A 19,776-nucleotide genomic window follows, 5' to 3' on the forward strand; every position below is an offset into this window, starting at 1 on the left:
TGAAAAAGTGCATGGATTTTTTTAATATAATTTTTTGTATTTTATACAAAAAATGTTGAACTTCTGAAAAGAAGCAATTCATGTTTGTAAATTTGGTGTATAAGTTGCTGTGACCTAATGCACCCCCCCCCCCCCCTTGGGTATGTTGCATAAATAGAAAGTAAATGAACTATTGATTTAGTTCTGTCTGTAATTCAAATCATATCCTTTATTCAGCAATTAATAAAATAGGTATCAAACACCTGTACTGCTCGTACCAGTTTTCTATTCTTAGTCTAGCACACTTCCCTGTCCAACATAGGGGGGCTCGTGACCCCTCGTTGGTAGGGGGATCTCCTCTTTCAAATGAGAAGTAATTTGATCTTCTTGTCATCATGTGTGAAAATAGCAGTTTTACAAATTATTTTATACTAGGCTTAGAGTAATACATTTTACAATTAAAAAATGTGCCTTTATGTTATCTTAATTGCAATCCATAAAATATATGAGACAACTTATTTCAAAGAGAATATCTTCTTTCCCCTAATGGTATGATTGATTGTCTTGTTATCACAAGGTAGATGTAAAAATTGCAATATCCAAGCTCATTATATACCAGGTTAAAGTAATAAAAGGAGAAGGCACTGAGACTGTGCCACTTTATCAGCAAAATACATTTATAGAACTTTGAAACCTTAATATGAAAGCAACTAAATGTATAGAAATAAAATTTAATAGAATTGATTAAAGATAATGCAAGACCCTATCCACCCAAAAAAATATCAGCTTGCAGTTTAGACCTTACATCATAAAGAACAATATAGTCTTAAATGATGGATCACATGACATTATATCATATGAATGATGCAAAAAAAAACACAATTATTTATTTCCCTAGAACAGGGGTATCAAGTTCAATGTATCTGGGGGCCACTGGCCAAGTGTTCTTCTCCCATGGGGGCCACTTGAACGGAGTAAGTGCTCCAGAACTGGATATAGTAGGAACTGAAAGGGACATTTATCCAAGTAATAGTGCATGGTGGGAGTTGTAGCCCACAATAGACATACACAGTTGTTTGTTTATCTTGTGAGTGCCAAATGATCATTCTGAAACTGTACAACAACGTAAAAAGTGACATTTATCCAAGAAGTGCATGGTGGACGTCTACACTGGACGCTTGTCGTTATATTTATACCTATTGAACAAGGGAGGGTCAGATGAAACTATCATGAATGTTGTATATGGCCCTGGGGCCGTTACTTTGAGACTACTGCCCTAGATACTTGGGTTGTACATTAAAACTATAAATATACATTGTATTTGCTTGCATACTTTGATACTATGTTCAGGACATTTTACTTTTTTTGCAAAAACACATGAAACAACGTATTGCTACAAAAGACATAAATTCAGCAAGCTGTTATAAATTAACCCATTTTAATATAAACTATGATATTGGACAAACAGTTGTAATCTAACCCAAGTCACATGCATCTTACTGCACGCACACACATACTTTACAATAAAACAATAGGATACTTAATGGAAAAAAATGTATGTTAAAGCATGGCAAGTCCATATTAAACTCCCCCAGCCAGAAAATGGCATAAAATAATAATACAATATATTATTTCCTTGTGGAGTTCAATTTTAGGATTGCCATGATATTTATAGGATTTCCATGATTTTTAACATTTGATTGGGAACCTAAACTCTTTCATTTACACAAAAAGCTAAACACTTGTCTGTCTCAGTTGTTTGAACAGTTTTATGGTTCCTAATCCTGGATAAACTGATATGCAAACCAGGACAGATATCTTTAAATTCCTTTATTAATAATGAAGGTGTACTATGCTGTCACGTTACAGATGTGGTGTGAAAATGGCAAATTTGAGTATAGAGCTCCTTCCTGACATTTGTAAAGATAAACTTAAAAGCATTGATGGATTCATTATTTACTCAGCAAATGTGAGTCTCTTTGTTAGATTATGTCATATCTTGTTTGCTTTCTTGGCAGCAATACAAGTTTGATTAAATGTTCATTATAAATGTGTGACTTGGTTTACAGCTTAAAGGTACATTAATCCACTCAAATGTTAATATTGTTAAAAAATAAAAAGTGTGTGCAAACACATAATTTTTTTTCCTGAAAAAAAATAATCTAACGAAAAAACAAAATGATGTATGTACTATGCACTGCTCCACTTGAATTTGACATATGTCAGTAAGTATTCTAAGATTTGGAAAGCAAGCCCACATTGTAGTGAATCGTTACTATGACATAATTTAGGATTATGTGAAATGTCTCACTAGACATCTGATTTTTTTACTATGTGCTTCCGTGCATAGTGCTATTATTGGTTTGCATAAATCAAACACAGTTAAACACTTCCGAGCAAATGGCAAAGATACCAGCTGTCCAATATTTTGCTTGGGGTGTGCCAGTCTAAGAGCACTCTCCCTGTCTACTCTTATATTTTCTGTTCTCTATATATTCTTCAGTTTCACAGGGTGAAACTGGTCCAGCTAAAACCCACCCAGAAATGCCCAGTTCATCCAATCATGCCCCTTTTCTCCTCAACTGCACCCACAGCACTTTCTGATTCAACCCACAGCCTGTCCTAGAACTCTGCAATGCTCTCACCCCAACCATCCAGGTCTTGTATACTGCCCTGATAATGGCAACATATATGAAATTGTGCTACAGCAGTAGGGTAGAGAAAATTCATCTAAACACGTTATACATGTAGCAATTCTGCTGCATAGCATGTAGGTCTATAAAGTTAAACATCATAAATAAATGTATGTATGATATAGATTTTTCTTTCTCTGTGCACGCTCAGTAGACTAACAGCAAGTCCCCAGTAATTCTTTTATTGCTAATGAGGGATAGGCTACATTTTCAAAGATCTTACATTTAACTCCCACACACAATACCTAGAGAAGAATAATACCACTCATTAATTACCATGCACAAAAACTTTTCATGTATGCTATGTACTAATGCCAGATTACTTGTGACACAAAGGGAGCGGTTTTTAAATAAATAAGCCCATGCATTGTGTGTAAGCATGCACAGTACAGCCAGTCAAGTACAGGAATAATTAGCAGGAGCACATTTTGGGCTGGTGAGATTATTTAAGAATGCTCACCATTTTTTTTTTCCCCTGCTGGAATTCTATAAAGCCACTTTTTACCCTCAACACAGGGTGTTTCACTAAGATGTGTACTTTGCATTTTTGTATGGGAAGGAGATGGAGTTGCTTAAATTACAAAAGGGCACAATAAAAATAGTAATTTAAAAATCATACAAAACAAATAATTGAAACATTCACACAAAAATACCCAGGAAACAATCGTAACAAAAATGTTCACCAAGAATCGTATTTTATCAAAAACTTTTTGTATTTAAATTAGAGGAAAAAAATCATATTAAATATGCACCGCATGAATAGTAATTTAAGTACACTGGATGTGCAAAAACAAATAGAAATTCAAATTTATGAGTACAAAATACAAAGAGTAATTGCTATTTTATCATAAAAATAGGCTGTACATGGGCGTTCCATTGGCATATACTGTATATATGAAATAGTTTTTCAAATCCCTGCGTAATTCTGTAAGCATTTTCTCCCTACATATCTCACTGCAGTTTTTTCTTGCAACTCAAAAGTTGACAAGCTTTTATCAAAATAATCAAAACACTAATTACACTGAAAGGAAAGCCTAAGAATATGAAAATATATCTGATTTTAAGGTACAGTGCACTGAAACAGAGCAATTTAATTTGTATTAGTGTAAAATTAAAGTTAAAAAATACGTTGGGTTCTCCCTGTATACGTCGTCCCCCATTGCAGAATTTGCATAACAGTAAGCTCTTATTATTTCTATGGGAAACAGCTCAACACTTGCAGAGAAAGCCCATTTTTATATATTCCATGAGGGAAAACCGACTCCACACCAGCAAATTCTTTTACAATTGGCCCCTTTGAAAGGCAAGGGTAAGTACTGATGACACAGCCTTTGGAACTTTAAACCAGAGCAGGTTAGAAATTTTCTTTCAGGTAAGTAGATTCCAGTAAAAAAAAAAATCAGTAATGAAATACATTACAAAGTTTCTTGATTTTGTATTTTTTATTTTGTATTTTTTTTTGGGGGGGGGGGTTTAGTTATGTATAATTAAACATATCGTGGGGACTTAAATTGTGAATCTGGCATCTTTTTATGCTCTTCTTAAAACTGTTTTAGGTTTCCTTCACAATTAATTTACTGAAAAAGAACAGAACATCACCAACATATTGTAATTAGTAAATGTAGTTGTTGTTTCATGCAGTCTTGTATCTCCTTGGTAAATGTTGTATATAGGTGACCTTGGAGAAGATTCTGTTCTACATGAAGCATTATCAATAATTTCGTCTACAAAATTCTCTCTTGGGCCTGATGTTTAAAAACTCACCAGCATAAAGAGAAATCACACAAAATATTTTGGATCTTTTTTGGAGCACTAAATTGCAATTTATCTGTCACTCCTTCACACCCAGAACCTACATATCTAGGTGAATAGCTATTATGATAACACTGCCCTTTCTAAAATTATTTAATGGTCCTCTCAGTACTGATGATACTTTTTAGATAATCTTTTCAGAGCGGAACTTTAGATTATATGGCCCTTTGGTGTTTAAGAGCATTTTGTAGATATTGCAATAAGCTTTACAAGATACCAGTTCAATGTAAAATACATGTCATTAGCACTTAATGAAATTAAAGGTTTCATTGGCGTAATTACACTCATATCATTATAGAAAACTAGTAATGATATAGAAAACTAGTAATTATATGGAAAATAAAGAATAATTTGTAGACTGATAGACAAGGTTCTGACTGGGTATCATCTATACTATAATCGCATTTGTAGCACGTCCTTCGCCAGTTGCGCACACATCCTCAAAGGAATGTTGGCTGGGCGAGGCAGCCAAAAGAATCCACCTGGATCCAGCAAAGCTGCATCCGGGTGGATTCCGGAAATGGCAGGGTGGTGAAAGAATCCACATTCGGTGGATTCTTTCACCACCCTGCCATTTTCGGAATCCACCTGGATGCAGCGTAGGCAAACGAAGCCTTAAAACAGGTAACTACACAAAATAACCAAAAAACACGTTACCGCCCGCAAGAAATAAAAAAAGTACCGCCCGCACAAAGTATTAAGAAAAAAAAAACTACCCACCTGCACAAATTATTGAGAAAAAAAACCTACCCGCCCGCACAAAGTATTAAGAAAAAATAAACCTAACCGCCTGCACAAATTATTAAGAAAAAATAAACCTAACCCCCACACGAAGTATTAACAAAAATACTAACCCTTAAACTGCCAAACCCCTACAACACAAACTACCTAACCTTTAAACCGCCAAACCCCCACAACACCAAATAAATAAATTACAATAACCCTTAAACCGCCAAACACTACAATGCTAACTAACTAATAATACTATTAACCCCTAAACCGCCAAACCCCCTCATCGCAATAAACCTAATTAACCTATTAACCCCAAAACCGCCAACCCCCCACATCACAATAAACCTAATTAACCTATTAACTCCTAAACCGCCAACCCCCCACAACGCAAATAATTAATTTAATTACTAAGCCCCCTAACCTAACACCCCTTAAATTAACCCCAATTACTACTAAATTGCAATTAAAATAAAAAATCCTAACATTAAATTACAAAATATGAATCTAACATTGCAAAAAAATAAAAAAAAGTCTAACATTACAGAAAAAAAAAATATATATATTTTTTTAAACCTAATCCCTATGAAAATAAAAAATCCCCCCAAAATAAAAACACCCCCTAATCTAAACTAAACTAAAGGGCCTTTTGTAGGGCATTGCCCTAAGTTAAACAGCTCTTTTACATTTAAAAAATACTAAGTCCCCCTAACAGTAAAAAAAAACCCACCCACCAAACCCCCCAAAATAAAAAAACCTAACACTAAAAAAACATAAACTACCCATTGCCCCTAAAGGGGCATTTGTATGGGCATTGCCCTTAAAAGGGGAATCAGCTCTTTTACTGTCCTTAAAAGGGCATTCAGCTCTTTTACAAGCCCATTAAATCCCTAATCTTAAAAATAAAAAATAAATTTAAAAAATCCTAAATCTAACCCCCAAATAGGTACTCACTCCTGAAGTCCGGGGTAGAAGGTCTTCTTCCAGACGACTACATCATCTTCTATCTTCCTCCAGAGCGAAGGCGGCACGGAGCTGACTTCCCCAAAGCACGGATCCTCAGCGGCGGTCTTCAGCGACGGTGGGCCAAAGCAGCATATTTATTGGGGTACCTTGCATTCCTATTGGCTGAAATTTTGAAATCAGCCAATTGGATGAGAGCTACTAAAATCTTATTGGCTGATTTGAACAACCAATAGGATTTCAGTAGCTCTAATCCTATTGGCTGATTTCAAAATTTCAGCCAATAGGAATGCAAATTACCCCAAATTGAATGCGGTACCGTGCATTAAATTTTCAGTGTACGCTGGAGAACGGATGAAGAGGAGCCTCCACTCCGCTGTGGATCGTCGTTGCTGGGAACTGCCGCTCTGGATCCACGCATGGGGAAAGACCGCTCGGCACCTCCGCTTCGCGCCATCTTCGCTCTGGATGAAGATAGAAGATGATGGAGTCTGGAAGAAGACCTTCACTGCCGGACTTCAGGAACGGTGAGTACCTATTTGGGGCTTAGTCTTAGGCTTTTTATTTTTATTTTTTTGGGGTGTTTTTTTAGATTAAGGTTTTTTGGGCAGTAAAAGAGCTGAATGCCCTTTTAAGGACAATGCCCATACAAATGCCCCTTTAGGAGCAATGGGTAGCTTAGGTTTTTTTAGACTTTTTGGGGGGTTTTACTGTTAGGGGGTACTTTGTGATTTTTACATGTAAAAGAGCTGATTTCTTTAGGGCGATGCCCTACAAAAGGCCCTTTTAAGGGCTATTGGTAGTTTATTGATAGATTTGTTTTTGTTTTTAATTTTGGGGGGATTTTTTATTTTTATAGGGGTATTAGTTTAGGTTTAAATTATTTTGTTTGGGGGATAGCTTTGTTTATTTTTTTCTGTAATTAACATTTTTTATTTTTTGTAATATCACCTTTGGGGTTTGTAATGTTTTAAACATAGACTACCCTCTGGGCAGGCTTATCACCTAGTAGAAGATAACAACAATAATACAACATAAATGAGCAATATTAAAATCCTGGAATGTGTTAGAGCATTTTTATGTACTACTGTTTGTAGAGATATGTGTTTAACCCACGCAGCTGACTTTAAAGGGACAATGTGCTCAGGAAAGCAGCTAGTAACAGATCATTATAATACAAGTGATTGCAGGAACATCCTTTGAAATGGAATGGGCTGTCTCTCTCCCAAACCCCAATGTGTGGTTGATTTCTGCTGTTGTCTTTTATTTACATAGCTTTTCTATAGCCAATACTGCGATTTTTAGTTTAGGTGGCAGTTGCAATAGGCAAATGATGAAATAAAGGTAAAGGGCTTATTGTACACAATTTAAATAGATCATTGGGAACAAATAAGAGGGGTGAATATGTTACAGAACAATCATTTTTAACTATGTATTTAACAGCTTTGCAGGGGTTAAGCCCATTGTTCTGTTCAGCAAGAGTACATTAATAAAATGCTGTAGTACATTACAGAATTTTTATTAATAAATCTTTTATTCCCATAGTTAAAGTTAGCTCCAGAGCACAATGCACTACTGGGAGATAGCTGGACACATCTGGTGAACCAATAACAAGAGGTATATGTGCAGCCACCAATCAGCAGCTAGCACCCAGTAGTGCATTGCTGCTCCTGAGCCTACCTGGGTATGTTTTTCGGCAAAGGATACCAATAGAATACATTTAATAACAGAATTAAATTGAAAAGTTTTGTAAGATTTCATGACTATCTGAAATTTTGACTTTCAAGTTCCTTTCTGAAGCTGTTTTTTTGAAACTTAAATCTTTGCTTGCGGATAACTGATTCCCTACTCATTGACAATTCCTAAAGGGACACTGAACCCAATTTAATTATTTCATGATTCAGATAGAGCATGCAATTTTAAGCAACTTTCTAATTTACTCCTATTATCAAATTTTCTTCATTCTCTTGGTATCTTTATTTAAAAAGCAAGAATGTAAGTTTAGATGCCGGCCCATTTTTGGTGAACAATCTGGGTTGTCCTTGCTGATTGGACAGAACCAATAAAAAAGTGCTGTCCATTGTGCTGAACCAAAAATGTGCTGGCTTCTTAGCTTAGATGCCTTCTTTTTCAAATAAAGTTAGCAAGAGAATGAAGAAAAATTGATAATAGGAGTAAATTAGAAAGTTGCTTAAAATTGCAAAAAAAAAAAAAAAATCTCAGCGCTGCAGCAGAGAAAATATATAATACATTTGAAAATGCCATATTTGATATGTAACAAATGAAAAATATTCCTTTAGGTTTGGAAATATATGATATTTCTAAGATATGTTTAATGTGCTATTTGTCACTCATATACAGTAAATTAAATTATGTCCAGTCTAATACAATCTAACTGGCAACCAAAACAATGTTATCTGTAGGAAGCAGATTTGTGCAGAGAGACCGATATTAGTTGCAACCAAATTCCCCAGTAGTTTTCCTGTACAGTGGGGCACAGAATAATGGGAAGAGGGAAATAATTTACGTAATTACATTTCCTTTTGCAGAAGACAGAATATTTATGCTACCTTGGTTCTTATGATTATTATTATTATTCTCATTAGAGAAGCCCTCACTCTCTTTAAATGAGAGGTCACAGGTCCCTTTCGCCACGACAGCAATCACATAATGCACAGTACACAAAGGGTTCTGAGGACTTGATTACTCAGGAGGTCAAAATTAAACTTGTATGATTTAGATAGAGCAGGTCATTTTGAGACACTTTTAAATTTACTTCTATTTTCAAATGTGCTTCGTTCTCTTGGTATCACTTGTTGAAAAAGAATACACGCATATCCTACACAAGTGGGAGGTAGCTGCTTATTGGTACCTGCACACATTTGTCTCTTGTGATTAGTTAACTAGATGTGTTCAACTAGTAGTAGTCCAGTTGGAAGAAAAATGTAACAAGGGTTAGTGCCAAGGGCGTTGCTAGATTGCTACAAAAGAAGGAGGTACATACAACTGCCCCTTTACACTATGTAATATATTTTCACAGAATGAGCAGTAATGTAACCCCTCTTTGTTGCTATACATGGATCATAAACCTTTGGTAGAAGTTGAGTTGTTTGTAGTTCTGAGCTTGTAGAATGGTTTGTAGTTACAGAAGCTGTGATAAGGGCAGCTGTAAGTTTATACTGGGAGGGACTGGTGAATGAATTTTATGAAGATGGTGGTAGGTTTGTTTTCTGAGAGTGCTTGAAACTTTGAAAGGTTTGAGGCAATCTGACAGAGCAAGGCCCGCGGTTCCATAGAGCAGATGCAGCAGATGGGAGAGGGAGGTGGAAATATTGGAAAATGATTGATGTAGGTCTTAGATAAGTGAGATAGGCTTTGTATGTAAAGGTATGTGAAGTAGACTTTATTTAATAGGGTATAGGGAGACAATGGGACCGATTTATTAAAGTGCGAGCAGACATGATACGATGTAGCGTATCATGTCCGCCGCACATTGATAAATGCAGATAGCATACACTGTCTGCATTTATCATTGCACAAGCAGTTCTTGTGAACTGCTTGTGCAATGCCGCCCCCTGCAGATTCGCGGTCAATCGCCCGCTAGCAGGGGGTGTCAATCAGCCCGATCGTATAGGATCGGACGGATTGATGTCCGCAGCCTCAGAGCAGGCGGACAAGTTATGGAGCATGGGCAGAAAGAAGAGGCAGGCACTACTCGGGGGGTAAAAAGCAAGCAATAATTTATTAACAGATATAAGCCTTACAAAAAAGAAATAGGCTTAAAAATAACACCAGCAGCAAACAGGCAGATGGATGGACACAGAGGGACAGAGAGCCTATGACTAAGCGCCACTAGGGGTCGCGAAACGCGTCAGGCCGTCTGTCCCTCTGTGTCCATCCATCTGCCTGTTTGCTGCTGGTGTTATTTTTAAGCCTATTTCTTTTTTGTAAGGCTTATATCTGTTAATAAATTATTGCTTGCTTTTTACCCCCGAGTAGTGCCTGCCTCTTCTTTCTGCATTACTTACTTTTGGGCTTGATCTCCCTGGCTACGGCACTCCGGAGTAGCTGCTTCATCATTGGATGACCCTGTGGTCCACTTGCAGTTTCGGTTCCGGATCAGTGCAGCCGCACGCCGCACCTTTCTTCTCACATATGGAGCATGGGCCTTTAGACCGCTGCTTCATAACTGCTGTTTCCTGCAAGCCTGAAGGCTCACGCGCAAACAGGGGCATCAAGCTCCATTTGGAGCTTGATAATTCGACCCCAATGTAACAACTGATAGAGATCTATTACTGACACTGCTTATCAAGTTAGATTAATCAGTCTGCAGCTACATTTATAATAATTTGTATAGGGGACAGGTGGGTATTGGAAAAGCCACTGGGAGACAGTATAAGCAGTGAATGAATATTTCAGTGTTGTCTTGGTTAAGGAAAGTTTACATTTCACATATGTTACATAGAGGAGAGACAGAATTTAAGTTCCCTTATATATTCATTATGTTCATATTCATCATTGCAGTACATCAGTCATGTTACAAGTTGACCTCTTTGTAGAATGATACAATGCATGTCTTGTGAACTCTGTGGCAACAGTATTTAAAAAAAATTTTTTTGAACAATGTTATATACTTTTACACACTAGATGGCAGCAGTGTTTGCAACAAATGTTTTCAGGTCAAAACCGAAATGTACATTAATGCATTCTGATTAGGATCAGAAGCGTTTTTGCAATACAAAAAGAAAAAGGAAACCCATATCCCACATTCCCGTGACAGTCTTTTCAATAGTGTTACCATAAAAAGAAGCTTAAAAAACAGCATGTATTGCAGATATCCTAGTAGGTACACAAGCCAGAGATTATCTGACAAATGTTTATAGGGAGAGATTAGGGCAGGGTTAGAAACCCTATGGCATACATGCCCAAGGTGGTGTACGAACAATATTTTATAGCATGCCAGGCAACTGCAGAGCAGTTTTGTTCCTCCACAGTGGGCAGCTTTTTGTTTGCCTTCTGTAACTCCCAGCATGCTGCAGCCTAGGAACGATCACTGTACAGACATGTGTTTATTTAAGACACAGACCTGATAGGAGGTTGCAGCAAGGACAGAGATAGGACACACAGCTAAAACACAGAGCCAGAACATGATAAATATTCACCAAGATATCAAACCAACTGGCACCAATATAAAAAAAAGTGTTTTATGTGTTTTAAAGAAATAGATAACTTCTGACACCATTGCAAAAAAAGTAGTCTTTTGTATTTTAAAGATGATATATCCTCTAACCTAACCCTAATGAAAAAGTTTTTTTTGTTTTTTTTCTTAAGAAGTTTGGTCACACAGCCCCCCCCCCCCCAAAAAAAAAATGGTTCCCTCTGAAATAGGGCATTTACTGGCTCGTTCAGATGATGTAAAGCAGGAATATTTGCTATATAAACTGGGTGATATAACTGAGATACTGGATTCACTCCAAAGCACAGTACGTGCTGCCACGTGTACAAGGTTACTTCATAAAGCTCTGTATGTGCCAAGCAGGCTGGATAAACAGTGATAATTAACCCTAGACAATATATGCATATGCAAGTAACAGTGTATGTGGCAGGGAAATAGTGAGAAAGAAAATGTTATGCTCTGAATCAGGAAAGAAAAAAAATAGGATTTCATATCCCTTTAAGACCAAGTTTTTAATTTTGTTGTAATGCTTGGCTTAAGAGCAGGAAGTAGATCTGTGCCCCCTAAAAACATAAGTTATGTTGGCAATAGCAGCAAGCAACATTTTAGGTAACTATAATAGACAGAAGTGAGATATATGTTGATAAGTTGCAGAAACTGTCAGAAAAAAACTGATGCAGGAGCAAATAAAAGGGACATTTTGGTAAAAGACACAGCGATCATGCTACATATGGTAATGTCTAAATAAAATGCATTATGCATAAGTAGCTGAGGCTGCTTACTGTGTGATTACACTGTATTTGTGAAATGGACATGTTAATGCAATAATAAAATGGGATAATGTTTTAATAGTAGCTATGTGTTTAAACCCTATAAAGGCTCGCTGGCTATGTGTGCCTCCCAAGAGTGGCAATTTAACCTCTTAAGGACATATGACGGAATTTTTCCGTCATAAAACAATTGAGCAAACTGAAAGCTGTGTCCTTAAAGGGTTAATTAACACTACTTTAAAAGGATACTGTTCTGTAATATCTGTTTACCCTAATGCGTATCCAGTGATTTATATCAGCTGCAGATTATAGTATGTATGGGAAATTGTGCCTTAAAGTTTACTGTATTTAAAATAATTGTTTTTGCTCGTTGAAACCACACCCATTGTTTTCAAGAACATGTTCATTCAAATGGTCTGAGTCTGCTGCAAGATCAGACCTGTGAGTCTGTATACAAAAATACACAAAGGCCAACACTTAGGTACTGAAATTTAGTTACACACTTAGTTACCAAGGGACTTTCATGTAATAAGAAAATCTCTATTGAATCAGAGTATTTTATTATTGTATAAACATGTCCTTTAATTGTGTTAGATTCACAAAATTAGCAAAAAAGGAGCCTTATACAGAGGTACATTATATATGGCAACCATTTAGCCACTGTATGTTGCATAATAGATAGAAAGACTGGCATATAGATAGATAGACAGGAAGGCAGGCAGTCAGACAGTTAGATAGATACTAAAGATGAGGATAATAATATATATAAAGATTTATATTAAACCCATTGTAAATTTAAAGGGACATTTAAAATCTTGGTCTAGATTACAGTTGGAACGCAATGCTCCATGCACTCGTGTTGGGGGAAAAATGTGCCTTTACTGGCATACCTGTACTTCTACTCATATTAAAAGGGGAAGTATATCTGATTGCGCCGTCGTGATCGCGATCTGAGCTTTGGTTAACACTGCTTCTGAAAAATAGGTGTTAACCATTGCGCGAAAGATTTACAAAACACATTAAAAATACAATTTGCAGTACAGTAACAATCATATCAACACTGTCTAATAAAAAATATTTAATAATAATATTGCACGCAGAACTTACAAGGGGTCAAAGTTAGGAGATGTCAGGTGTTAGGAAAAAAACGGGCTGAAAGTGCTTTTCATAGGGATTCATTTGAACAACTTTATTAACATATATATATCTTTAAATATATATGTATACAAATGTATACATATATATTTATGTATTTATATGAGTATATATATATGTGTATATTTATACATATATACACATATAAACACATAAATATGTATGTATACATATTTATTGCTGTGTTGTTGCAATCGGGTTTATGTGAGCTGTGGCTGGGAGGTTTTTCAGCAAGAAAATGAGGCTCCCGACCCATGATCATGCGTGCTGTTGAGCGAGAGGATGCGATCGCGAGGAAGAGATATTTGTGCTCCCAACCTGTAGTCTCATGGTCAGTAGCATGCACGGAACTTCATCCACCATTTGCCCCATTTAGAGATGTCAATCTATGCTTCAGTCTGCAGACACCAAGCCTAGTCACAATCATTATATAAGTATAATGTGCATTGATTTGCAGTTGTTATCAGTTAAATCCAATTAGGGACAAAAATGTAACAGAGGTAGCCTTGAGAATTCTTAGAAAATCCTGTTTTACAGCTGAATTACATGAAAAAATTACAAAAATAATGAAAGAATATTGCAAAGTTTGTTCATTGTACGCAACTAAACATTTTATATAAAAAAATCTCGAGTTGTTTACTGCCCTTTAAAAATGTCATTTATTTATTTGATTTAGTTTTTGCATAAAAAAGGTTAATTTAAAGGGACATTAAATGTCTTAAACAATATTCCCTGTCTCCCTCCAGTCATGGGTGCCGCCATTTTGAAATTTACCTTTCACTACATTACAGTGCTGACCAGTTTGCACATGTGCAGCAAATCTCCTTCAGATACTTGCAGTTTAACCTAGGTTCCAAAATGGCAGCAACCATGATTAGCAGGAGGTGCATGAAATATAGTTTGTGTTTAGTATCCCTTTAAAAATGCTTATTTTGATTTTGGAACCAATAGGTGCATATTTGTACATACCTGTTCCATGGGGATACAAGCTCCCTGGCTAATAAGGAACCAGATTTATTTGTGAACCACAAGTATAAATAAAAAAAATGTTTATTTTTCAGCAGAGAAACATCTGTATTGTCCCTTTTTTAGATACAACAAATTGAAAAAACTTTTTAATGTCACTTTAAACAGTTAAAAAATGGGAGTTTCAGAGTTTTCTGCTATAAATCTATATTCCTCTTCCCAAAGATTATCACTGGCTTTTATTTTATCGTCTACTTTATGTTGATGGTTTATTAAAAAGTAAAAAGCATGTAATTATGTTTATTAGCTACCACAAGCTTCCAAGCTAAGTGTGAGCAATTATACTGTAGTTACTCTATGAAATTCAATTATATGGTACCGTAACAGCTTAGTAATAGCCTGCATACCTTTAACTGAATGTATTAAAGCAAAACACTAAGTTAAAAATGTTTAATTTTATACAATAAAAAAACAATACACTTACACACACTTAAAACATTACAGATGTACGTCAAGTGGATGATTATCTGTAAATAAGAGATCTGCATGCAAAACATCTTCCCACGAGACAACTCTATTCTAGAGTAAAACAAATTAGTATGCAAAAAAAAAAAACTTTAAGGGCGAGATTACATATACGGTGCAAGCTTCAGCGCAACTGCTGAAACCCACACCACCCGTAATTTCAGCTCGCACATCGGGGTATTACATAATCCCCGCCGGCACTAGTCGGATAAACTAGTGATGTCCAGAAATGTGCGTAAATACAAATTTCATCGGGGTATTACATAATCCCCGCCGGCACTAGTCGGATAAACTAGTGATGTCCAGAAATGTGCGTAAATACAAATTTCTAGAATCGCCAGTGATTTATGCGACTTTAGAAACTGCAGGCAACTAATAAAATAAAATATAAAAATCAAATCTCCCGTAAAATTCAAACCCGCCTCCCAAAAATAAACCCGACACATAAAACCCCTATATCATCAAACCATCAAACCCACATCGGAACTAATAATAAAAGTATTAACCCCTAAACCGACAACCCCCCACAACGCAATATGCCTAATTAAACTATTAACCGCTAATCCGCCATTTACCCACATAGCAATACACCTTATAAAGTATATTAACCCCTAAAACGCCATTAACCCACATTGCAATAAACCTAATAAAGTATATGAACCCCAAATCCACCTTTAACCCACATCGCAATAAACCTAATAAAGTATATTAACCCCTAATCTGCCATTAACACACATCGCAACAAACCTAATAACACTAATAACCCCTAATCCGCCAAACCCACACAACACAAAAATCCTAATAAATCTATTAACCCCTGGCTCTTCAATATTTGCCTTATATATGGATATTTGAGAATAATTTAGGATTGTTTATACTGGTTCATGTGTTTATTTGTTTTTTCACTCTAGGGGTTTTTGTGGGGGGGGTTTCTTAGGCTTGTTAAGAGATATAAATAAATACTTTTTGATTAAGGATTTCTCGAGTGCAACCTTGTCATTCTTTGATATCCACCAATATTGTGGATATCTCTCTCTTTTTTTATTTTTGGTACTATTAGCTTTAATCATATATATATATTTCTAAGGGAAAATGCTAGTAATTATAAACCTGGGCAGAAATGATATACAAATCAAAGGGTAGTTAACGGCACTATACCTTTGCTGGGTGTGCGTTTAAAAAGAAGCCACTATACTAAGTGTTTCCCCTTTTTTTTTTTTACAAATTACTTATTATACCTACTGCAGAGTATTACATGTATGGGAAATTGGTATTTCATGATTATTGTTGTATTTAAAATAGCTGTTTTGCTAATTAAAATCATCACTTGTTCTCAAGGAAAATGCCCATAAAATGGACTGAGATTGCAGGCGAATTCATCTGAGTAGCGAACGGAAGTGACATGCCGTCACTTTTTGACAGAACACAGGCAAAGCAGACATTCAAATGTTATCTATGTCTAAACATAGGTATTGAAATATTTGGGCACACCCAGCTATTTCATATACAAAATCTCTGTCTCTTTCCTATCCCACACTGGGAGATTAGTCAGTGGTAATGTCTCTGGTGTACATAGATTTTGTATAGAGCAGTGATTTTTAACCTTTTTTTTGCCGTGGCACACTTTTTTACATTAAAAAATCCTGTGGCACACCACCATCCCAAAATTTAAAAAAAAATCACACATTGTAGCCTAATACAGCATATATATACACATACACACAAACACACACATACTGTATGTATTGTGCTGTTATGCCATGCCTCCTACAAACTACCCCTGCACTGGGAGTAAAAAACAAGCAAAGTTTAAAAAATATGTCACACTGTTGTCAGTCTGCCGTGGCACACCTGAGGATCTCTCACGGCACACTGGTGTACCACGGCACACTGGTTGAAAAACACTGGTATAGAGAATACAGTTTAATTTATATTTTTAGTGTAGGTAGCAGTATATACGCGCAAAGACAGTCATTTTCAAATAGCAAAATAAAGGTAAAAGAGTTTGCAAACAATTACATACACTCCAACATGTAAAATGCACCAATGGGAAGACATAAAAAGGGGAGAAAAGTTTGGAGTACAAGGTCCCTTTAAATAATGTCTTCCTTGGAGTTTTTGGGATGTAATTCCATCTATGAAATCAGCCAGATAAACATTCAAATTACCTACGCCAAAGAGAAGTAACTCCAATCAACTAAACAGCTTCTGTTTAATATTTTCATGCAAAAATACTTTGTTTGTATTTTATTTTTATTTGTGTTTTGTTCAGAATCTTATTGATATTTAATTATACTTATTTTATTATATTTTCTAAAATGTATCGTAGACAATCTATTATTCATGTGAATGGGCAGCAATGAAAATGTAAAATATTTTTGCATGAAAAATATTAAACAGAAGCTGTTTACAGTTAAATGAAAATTAGCAGGAAAGAAATGTATGTGCACAACAGATACTCTTGCTTTAATGCTCACTGGTAAAGAGAGAAAAAAACACAATGTAAAAAATTTAGATTTTGTTTTTTGTTTTATCACTAGAACATTAAAGGTCAACCAGAATTGTTGTTGTTTAAAAAAATAGATAATCCCTTTATTACCCATGCCTCTGCAAATTGCCCCCTTATTTCAGTTTTTTTTTACAGACTTGCATATTAGCCAATCAGTGCTGACTCCTAGGTAACTTCACATGCATGAGCTCAATGTTACCTATATGACACACATGAACTAATGCCCTCTAGTGGTGAAAAACTGTCAAAATGCATTCAGATTAGAGGAGGCCTTCAAGGTCTAAGAAATTAGCATATGAGACTACCTAGGTTTAGCTTTCAACTAAAAATACCAAGAGAACAAAGCAAAATTGGTGATAAAAGTAAATTGGAAAGTTGCTTAAAATTACATGCCCTATTTGAATCATGAAAGTTTATTTTGGACTTGACTGTCTCTTTAATTAAAATTAAAAAAAAAAAAAAAGACATCTGTATGATATGTAAAATGAAACAAACAAAAATGTATTTCAATCATGTCCTTTTACATAATAGCAATCTAAAGACTAGAAAACATTTATGCTGTCACCCAATTAGCCTCTCCGTAGGTGTAATAAAAGGATTTTGCCTAAGTAATCAAGACATAAAAGAAACAACTGCTTAGTGATGTGGCACAGCCAACACCTATCCCAAAAAGCTTGTGACAGGGAAATATAAATATAGGACAACATTTGTGAAAGAAACACTTTATTGTAGAATAAAATAACTAGAATCCAGATTTTTTTTTTTAAATGTAGCATTTAAACGGATATGAAACCCATTTTTTTCTTTCATGATTCAGATAGAGCAAACAATTTAAGCAACTTTCCAATTTACTTTTTATTATCTAATTTGCTTTGTTCTCTTGCTATCTTTTGTTAAAAAGATTACCTATGTATGCTCAGGAGCAGCAAAGCACTACTGGGAGCTAGCTGCAGATTGGTGGCTACACATTTATGCCTCTCCTCATTGGCTCACCTGATGTGTTCAGCTAGCTCCCAGTAGTGCTTTGCTGCTCCTTCAATAAAGGATACCAAGAGAACAAAGCAACTTTGATATTAGAAGTAAATTGAAAAGTTGTTTAAAATGGTGTGCTCTAAATCATGAAAGAAACATTTTGGATTTCTTGTCCCATTAACCATGTATGGGAACATGAGTTACCTGATACATTAAAACTATTTTGGGGAGCATGTAAGTGACAGTTTTAATAAATGTATTTAAAGTGGATGTCATGATAAAGTGCCTGTTTTTTAAAAAAAAACTATTAAAAACAGGGGCACTTTCTGTCATTCATGAAAGTTTACATTGCACCGGATTTTACAAATACTTACCTTATTTTCCCGATCCCCCCGCCTGCCTCTTCCTGCTGTACTTACACAGCAATGACGAAACCGGCTTCCTCCAATCACGGCGTGGCCTCACCAGATGGACGCTCCTGTGGAGGAAGCCGTGATTAGAGGAAGCCGGTTTCGTCATTGCTGACTAAGTACAGAGGACCTGCAGGCGGGGGATCGGCGATCCAGCGTTTCAGGAGAAGAAGGTAAGTATTTGTAAAATCCGGTGCAATGTAAACTTTCATGAATGAAAGTGCCACCTTTACTTTAAATTATAATTACTTTAGGAACAATTGAGGAACCTCATGTGAAAGTATTTGTGATGGGGAAGGCATGCTAAATATTTATATATATATATATATATATATATATATTTAAAATAAAAATAAAACCTTCCTATGATATTTATACTATATTTAGCACACTTTGGCTTAGCATACCTTATGGGTTACAGTGCCCCATACAAGTCTATGAAGAGAGGAATTAAGCGCAGCCACTCTATCAGACTTGAGAATGATAGCATGCTCAAGCAGTAACTTTTAACTTTCAACTTGTAATATGAGCGCAAGAATAGGAGCGCTATTGATTTAAAGGGACAGTCAACTCCAAAATTGTATTGTTTAAAAAGATAGATAATCCCTTTATTACCCATTTCCCAGTCTTGCACAGCCAACACGGTTATATTAATATACTTTTAACTTCTGTGATTACCTTGTATCTAAGCCTCTTTTGACAGCCCCCTGATCACATGGTTATTTATTTATTATCTATTGACTTGCATTTTAGCCAATTAGTGCAGTGTCTTGCACAACTACACAAGAGAGAGCACAATGTTATCTATATGGCCCACATGGATTAGCAGTCTCTTGTTGTGAAAAGCTAATAAAAAAGCATGTGATAAGAGGCTCTCTGTAGTGGCTTAGAAACAGGCAGAAATGTAGAGGTTTAAATGTTCTAAAGTATATTAATATAACAATGTTGGTTGTGCAAAGCTGGGGAATGGGTAGTAAAGGTGTTATCTATCCTTTTTAACAATAACAATTTTGGTGTTGACTGTCCCTTTAACTTAAACAGTGTTACGGCTTAATAGCACTAATTTTTTTGAACGATATAGAATGTCCCCAATACCTTATTCTTAAAACATGCATGA

At 35.7% G+C, this 19,776-nt stretch overlaps 1 protein-coding gene across 1 annotated transcript in view; it reads left to right on the plus strand.

Annotated features, from left to right (window-relative positions):
* C5H9orf152 (chromosome 5 C9orf152 homolog) overlaps positions 1 to 19,776 on the plus strand; it is a 30,467-nt gene that overhangs the window by 9,487 nt on the left and 1,204 nt on the right. The window lies entirely within an intron of this gene.

The sequence above is a fragment of the Bombina bombina genome, chromosome 5 (genome assembly GCF_027579735.1).
Source record: "Bombina bombina isolate aBomBom1 chromosome 5, aBomBom1.pri, whole genome shotgun sequence".
In the NCBI taxonomy this organism is placed as follows: Eukaryota; Metazoa; Chordata; class Amphibia; order Anura; family Bombinatoridae; genus Bombina; species Bombina bombina.